Source organism: Phallusia mammillata, chromosome 3 (genome assembly GCF_965637545.1).
Source record: "Phallusia mammillata chromosome 3, kaPhaMamm4.hap1.1, whole genome shotgun sequence".
Classification (NCBI taxonomy): Eukaryota; Metazoa; Chordata; class Ascidiacea; order Phlebobranchia; family Ascidiidae; genus Phallusia; species Phallusia mammillata.
Window position 1 is genome coordinate 14,254,937 of NC_137254.1, and position 8,189 is coordinate 14,263,125.

Consider the following 8,189-nt stretch of genomic DNA (forward strand, 5'->3'; position numbering starts at 1 on the left):
TTCACCACATTTCACTATGTGTGACCTTTTTACTTTATTCGAATTACGGCGTGGCCGCGTGAGTGGCGAATACAACAGATTGGCGACGAGGATTACGGATCGATCTGAGTGACCAAATTTTAAGCAATTTGTTTATGCTGTTTTCCTTGAACTGAAGTATCACACGATGACAACGAAGGAACTTGTCGAAATTCTGAGGCAACAACTTGAACAACAGAAAGTTCTTATGGAACAGCAATCTCAACGCCACGATGAATAGATTTATGGAAACTTTGCACAAAATGTCCAGCAGTACAACTACAGGATCTGTGACTACGAGTACGGTACCAAATTTTACTGCCTTTGATCTGCAGTAGGGGGATCAAAGGCAGTAAAAATCCATTTCTTTGCTTCAACCCACTCGAAGAGTTGTTACCCCATCCAGGAGGATCGGTTTACCATTGCCTCCACAATTGTGAACATACTTGAGCAAGATGACTACATGCAACCAGACAAGTGATTAAACAAGGAACGCGAAATCACCGTCACTTCAGCGCCAGTGTCAATTAGGTCATACACTGGGTGGAAATTTAGACTAATCACAGAATAGCGACGTAGTTGTGACAACGTGTCAATTCGGTACACGTCTGGTGAGAAACTAGGTCGATTAGAAATTGGCCCATAAGTACGCGATCTGTGGAAATAAGTAACTTGACTGGTATAATGCCTTACCCGGCAACTTGCCCGAATATGACCTGGCTTGCCACATTGTGCGGTTCCTACTGACAATAGAATCAACCTGTTGTTTGAGGTTTTCAAGCTCAAGACGCAATTCTCCAATCAGCTTTAGCAACGTAGTTTGATTTGATGCAGACTGTTCATTGGACACAGCCGCACATACACCTATATTCTTGGGTCCTTTTGGAAAAGAATCTGACTGATCTAAAGCAATTTTACAGGCTGCTGAAAAAGATGGTTTCTCCTTACAGTAGTTTTCCCTCATAATTTTGTCAAATCAGTCTTTGTAACCGCACACAGCCTTGAACTTAAACTTCCTTGAGTTGTGTCATTGTAGTAAAAAACAAATGTATTTTGCCGGTGCTTCAAAAAACATTAGTACCACTATTAAAACCGCCAAGGTAGCCAGAGGCGAATTGAATGTTGCGCATTATGGCTTCAAGCTTAAACCAAGTACATTTTAAAGTCGCGCCTGGAATAGTTGTCATATGTTTATAAAGTACCCCGAGTTAAAAAAAATATACATCATTATTTTTTACGGGTTTAGAACCAAACGAATCCAGATCAAGTTTTATAAGCGCATCGGACCAACTTCAGGCCCGTTTTATCCATGTTTCTGCACGATCCGTTTTACAATTAACGTCACAGCGAACAAGCGGATTTTTTTGAATTTCTCACATTGTCTTTACCGGCAAGTGACAGGTAACATAACGTGAGGGTTACACTAAAACGCTAAATATTGCAGGACGTTGTGGCAGATGGCGGGAAGTCGTGAAAACCGCTGAATATCGGGTTAAATTGCTGACGGTTAGTGCTATTAAGGTTGGAGTGAAACATTCCGCGGCCGAAACGTCTGCCGAATGTCAGGAAATATCTAAATAAGTTTTAGGCAGGGACATTTTTTATTCATATACTATTATACAACCTCAACCCAACCATAATAGCACTACTAACCGTCAGCAATTTACCCGATATTTAGCGGTTTCCGCGACGTCCCGTAATATTCAGCGTTTTAGTGTCACCCGAATGAGACTTATAAAACTCATTTTTTTTAAATCTAAAATTCGGGTTTTCGTGACAAACTATTATTAACCTGTGCACTTGTCCCGTATTAATTTACCACAATCTTCTCGTAATTTGCCAGACATTATTGCATTTAAACGCCCACAGTTACCAAGTGTGTCACAAAATAATAAAATCGCGTCATAGTATTTGTAAACTTTTTTTGTGGGATCCTTTTTTACGAAACAGATGTTCTCCACGTAATGTGGCTGAATATGACAACGATCACCCCAGGCACAAGAAAATCGTACAAGAATTGTCGTGGTACACCATGCGAGTGTGGTGAAAGAGGACAGATAGAAGAGGTCTGCCTTCGCTAGCCTTTTAAGGCAGTTACCGTTTTTCAGACCTAAACTTTTCACACCGCTGAAACTTAGTTGGTGTTTGAAGTCCTTATTTGTCCCGAGTTTAGCATTTACGAAATGTCAGTCGTGACGTAATCGTTTTGCCGTGAGATGTTTTAATGGCATTTTTTGCTGTATATCTAGAAAATGCAAAAATCGAACTTATAGTTTGACGTTGAACACATCTAACTGAAAACTTCCCAATGAAGCTTGCACTAGTCTTTACTTTGATTGCAATGCTAGCCCTCGTTGACGAATCGGAATCATTGGGTAAGAAGATATAAATGTATTGTTTTGTAGGAAAGAGTTTTATTCGTAATTTTATAGCTTTGCGTGTACATGCAAATCATAATAACCTAAAAATTTATTTTGGTCACGGTAATTTTGTTATTCCAGGCAACTTGAATCGCTATTTTTGTCAAGTTTTCTGCAAAAAAGACAATCAAGGGAATAATTACAAGTACAAAGACTGCACGCGTTTCAGCAATGGTAATCACGCTTGTGAGAATCAACAAAATAAGCAGTATCTGACCCTGTGACAGGCTCTATTGTCAAATTTTAAAGCTGAATATGGAAGAAGGTTCTAAAGTACAAAATCAGTCGACATAAACTCGGAATGCTTGTTTTATATAGACAGTTTATAGCTCGAGCGCACTGCTGTTTGATTAATATTTCATTGCAGTTTCTTGTTTTTGACAGAAACTGACGATGCCAACTACAGACGATCTGGTTTCACATTTAGCACATTTTTGGTGTAATTTAGAAGGTAACAACCTCTTTGTTTTGTTTGCTGGAGTTTCAAAGATAGAAATTCAGAATTCACAAAATTTAACTTTTACAATGATAGGATGGCTGATTTTATTTAACAGACTCAAATCTGAAATAATGTTATGTTTTTAGGTGGAATTAGAGGAATTTGCACGTATTGCTTCAAATTTTACTGCCCAAGATCTGTGAAATCACCATTGCAAGTTTTTGCCCGAGCTCGTCCAATTCTGCCCTCAAGACTGCAAAATGAATAGTCATTGTGTAGTTCTTATCGTTTGGAACGTTTGTGAACAAAACACGGATTAAATGTCAAAATGAAAGTAAATTTGTAGTTACCGATAGATGAACTAACAGAATGCTGTTGTGTTTCACAGTTTAGATTAGCACAACACGAACTATGCAAATTAGTTTCAGAAGGCTTACTGCGTGATCAAATCAGATGTAAAAAAACGAAAATAGTGCGTTCTTACTACTATGACAAACCAACACCGTAAGAGCGTACAAGAATATTTATTAAAAACGAACGTTACAGAAAATATATACTTAAACAAAACACGACACACGAAAAAGTTTTCAGCAAGTAAACGTGTTGTTTTAACCCGGGGCGAAAATAATTACAGTGACAAGACGGCTAAAAAAAGGTTTTATGATAGTGGCGGTATGAGGCGGCTAACTTAAAACGAAAATAATTACAAGCGTTTAAATAGCGCCAGTAAAGGTTTGATGCACATTAAAGCACAAATGCATTGCTATACATCCATTTCTTGTTTTGGATGTCAAACTTTTCACAACTTGACAGCGATTCATGGTTACGACTTATTTTATCCTAAGTTTCATCATTGCATTTTCAAGTGCTACCTCGATGAATCTGTTCACTGGTCCAGTTGCGATCCATATGATGTCGTCTCTAAATCGTTTAAATATACGACATTTTTCTCAGAGTCAAAGTGATTATCTCCGGTAGCAATAGCATCCGGTTTGTAGATAACAATCTTGACCTTACCTAGTTGCAACACATATGATATTGAACACCTCTTGGCAGATTTGATTAAAAGCAGCTGTAATGCAAAGGCGTCCTCTAATTTGTGGACGCTTCCACTTTTTTACCTCCTTTACATGGTGCATACTTTCACCCCAGAATTCGTCAATGTCCGACTTGCAGTATCTGATATTTAATAAGTGCAGTTACACGTGATGTTGCTGAAGCAGCTTGTAGGGGCCTGTCAGGAACGTCGCGTACGTTGATAGCATTCAGATCTTCCTCAGTCAATTCATGGGTATTAAAAAGTGGATACGTGCATCGGTTACTATTTTCAAAGTATTTTGCTGTAGGTCGAGAATAAGGCAAGTATCAGAATTACATTGATTGCCCCCAGTTAGATACAATTGCTTATACGTGGATCTGGCTCGTACAATAGTGCCAATACCCAATCTTCCGTAAATGCCGTCACAAACGTTTCTACTCCAGTTATCCCGTGTGGTCACAAGTGTTTTTCTTTCTTTGTTGTAAGGATCATAAAGAGTTGTTAGACTAGGGTTACCATATTTGATGATACACAGTCCCTGACAAATTTATCTCAGATGCGTAAGGAATAAATGGACAATATTCCAACGTTAGAAACGATACTCTTATCCTTGTGAATTAAATCAAACTTTCCACGTAGCATTGAATGCTGTGTTTTCTTCAGACGTGGTTTTTATATCTGTATTTAACGCGTATTGTTAGACAACTAACAACAAACAGGTATTGTTACGCGCGCGCAAGTTCAAGTTTAGTTTATTTGTACTGAATTGGAACGAAAATGGGTGGTAACACAAAATTGTGCGTGCGGGGCAGCGAAAGACCACGTGGTCATCCTGTCAGCCACCCCTTACACAAGAAGGTGACAATGGCAAAAAAGATGGCAGGCGAATTGTCCAAAAACGAATTAATCCAAGTAAACAAAGTACAGAAATAAAGTGAACGGGAACTGAAAAGCAAATAAACAATCTGGAAAAAACAATGTAAACAGAAACTGCAAAGGAGTAGCAGAGAGCAAAAGGATAGTGAGCGATAAATTTTGAAAAATAAACAAATAATCTTACGCAATATTTACACAAACAAGGGAAGTAGGGGAGAAATGTAGCTAACAAACAATCCAAAAAATGAATGAAAATGAGAAACAACAACAGGAATAAACGCATGATGTAACAAAGCAAGGGACCTGGTCCTGCTTGGCAGGATTGTTTCTAAGGAGCACGTGTTGGACTGTTCGTTACCATACAAAGCCGAGCAAACTCTACGTCTCATTCAACAGCTTATTTTTAATGTTTGATTTAAATTTGGCAAATGGTAACGTTTTGGTTAGTTTTGGGATTGCAGCCCAAACGCTTACAGCAAGGCATTTGAGGCTTTTGGTTTCAAAATTTGTTGCACAACGGGGATGAAAAAAGTTTTTGGCATGATTTTGTCTCGTATCGTGGTGGTGAATTTCGGAAGTGGCCTTGAAATATGATTGAAATACTGAAGGCAGGTGTTTTTCAAACTTATATGTAAACTTAATAATTTCTATTTGAACTAAATTATGAATTGAGAGGATGCCTAGTTTGCGGTAGATTGGTTTCAGGTGCGTTGTCATGCTAGCATTGGAGATTATTTTGATGGCCTTATTTTGAAGAATTTGTAAATGATTTAGATGAGTGGAGTATGCACGCCCCCAGTTGATGCAACAGTACTGGAGGTGTGGATGGACGAGTGTAAAGTACAGGATGAGGATGGGTTGGTTTACATAATGTTTGAGTCTGCATTTAATATTGCCTGAATTGCAGTAAGGCATTTAACTTTTTTTTTCTTTTCTAACAGAGTATCATGACATATTTGGAATAGCAGATGTTTTATCCCACTTTTTATTCAGGTTTTTATTATGAAGGTTAATCATGACTTTTCAAATAGATGACCTATTTCGAGGTGGTAGATACACTTTTTAATTCAATGATCACCGCAAAACTGAAGCCCACTTACACTGCTTTCTCCAGATTAAACGAATTTAACAGTTGATCACACATACATTCTTCGTCTGTCACGGTGACTATCAGTTTTTTGTTTTTATAAGTTATGTGATACTTGAATTCCATGTCCTTTAAATCTGCAAAACACTGCACAATGTATTAGTTAATTACGCAGCATCTTTGTATACTCTAAACCAGGGGTGGACAACATACGGCCCGCGGACAGTTTCCGGTCTTACATGGTAATGTGGCCCGCGGCCACAGTCTGCCGCAATCCCACATTACTTGCTTACTACGTCAAATTACAGTTGTAACAAACAGTAACGCTCCCCAATAGCAAAAAAATTTCCCGCCGTTGTTACCATTGCACCATACGTCCATTGTTACGACATAACTACCAACCTTGTGTGTGTCCTACTTTAACGGTTTTCTTTGTTTCCACACGTATAGCCTAGTTCAGGGGTGGGGAACCTACGGCCTAAAGGCCACATGCGGCCTTTTAGGGCACTAAGTGCGGCTTTCGATGGCAAAATACATTTTTAAGATGTTGATATAACCGACTGCATCAGGCGTTGAAAAAAATAGACAGAAACGTATTTTTGACTTTATTGCAGATTATTTTTTGATTAGTTCCAGGACAGCGGTTTTCAAACAAGACCCATGTGGTCCCATAGTGGTACATAAAGCGATTTCCATAGTTAGGACTACCAAAAACTCCAGGTTCAGCAATTTCTAGCTTAAATAAATCCTGAATGTTGTAGTGAAGATGAAAATGTAGTGAGGAATTTTAATTAGCTGAGACCGTAAGTCCTACAAACTACGAGGAAATAGCAAAACGACCATTCTGTAAGTCAAAAAGTTTGAACATCACTGCCCTTGGCCTGGAAAATAGTCAATGCGGCCTAAACGAGTGTCGATAAATCGTTTGGTAGCCTTTATAAACAAAAAGGTTCCCCACCCCTGGTTTAGGTGGTCAAAAATCCGTTTTAAATCACTGGATAAATACGCGATTAATGTATCGATTCAGGAATCCGGCCCGCCAAATACTTCATTTTCCCATATCAGGCCCGCCAACTGGAGAAGTTGCCCGCCCCTGCTCTAAACCTTAGGCGATGATGGTACATATCATTAAGATTACACAAATCCAATGGGTGATGGCAGAGCTCTTCCCCCACTTTAAAAAACATTTTTGTGCTGGTCATTTCAACAACATAACATTGAAAGTGAATATTGAAAGATACACAATTCAAGTAGTAACAACCATTGGCGCAACTAGGGGGGCAGGTTCGTCGGCATGCCAGGTCCCTTTTCTATCGGCGTTATTGATATAACGGCTCTCGTACAGCGCCGAAAACGACGTTATTTTTCTCATTTTCTTAGATGGACAACACATTAATAACAAATTTACTTGGTTTCCACTCCAACTTGACGTAAATATGCACAAGGAATGATCACTAGAAACTTACACATAGTACGATACAGCACTAGTAGACAGATCGCAAGATTAACGTGTAAACACCCAGTCGAACGAGTTTATTTGTTACGAAACAATGCCTTAGTTTGAAACGTCAATATACTATCACAATGGGCTTTGTGACTTACAAGTGGTACTTTTTCACGGCATTCGAAGCGGTACAATTCAAGGACGAATCCCAGTTCTTTTTTAGATTATTAGTAGAAAAGCGCGTCAGACCATTTGACCAATCTATGATACGCACTTAGCAATACAATCGTTTTTGGGAAAGTCGTATTGGTAGAGTTCCTTGACTGCCCCAATTTTCCGCTAGTTGCGCCACTGGTAACAACAAAGTATAATTTTGCTACTTGTAACAATTATTTTGTAAACTTTAACAAACACTGGTCTATTATCAATGGCATCAACAACAAAAACATCATTGAAACACCACACACTACACATCGCAAAACTGAAAATATCTCACATCACTATGATCAACTCATTCAGCATCAATTCCACTGATTTGCAGAGCCTTTTTGCTAGCAAACTCCCTTTTCTTTTTTCAAAACACAGTTGACTGGATAGTGTCTAGCATTTTTGCAATTGAATTCTTTTGAGCGACTGTCAAGTAAATGTTTTTAGAATTATTCATACCTTTTTCCAACTGTTTTCGACTTTGTATGAAACGATTCAAATCGCACACACCAAAATTGCTTCCAATTGCCATACTTCAAAATTAAATCAGGGTAATGAAGAAAAAGTGAAACTTCGGCCAGATTAAACCGTCATGTTTTGTACACATGCATAAAAAATCTCTAACAATAGTTTCTTTTTTTTTATATCTCACGACATTC

General features: G+C 38.5%; 1 long non-coding RNA gene across 1 annotated transcript; it reads left to right on the forward strand.

Annotated features, from left to right (window-relative positions):
- LOC145219020 (uncharacterized) lies at positions 1-3,128 on the forward strand. The gene is made up of 4 exons (XR_013857802.1): positions 1-2,393; positions 2,520-2,612; positions 2,823-2,889; positions 3,024-3,128. It is a non-coding gene; the product is annotated as an uncharacterized LOC145219020 (long non-coding RNA).
- The last annotated feature ends 5,061 nt before the right edge of the window (positions 3,129-8,189 follow it).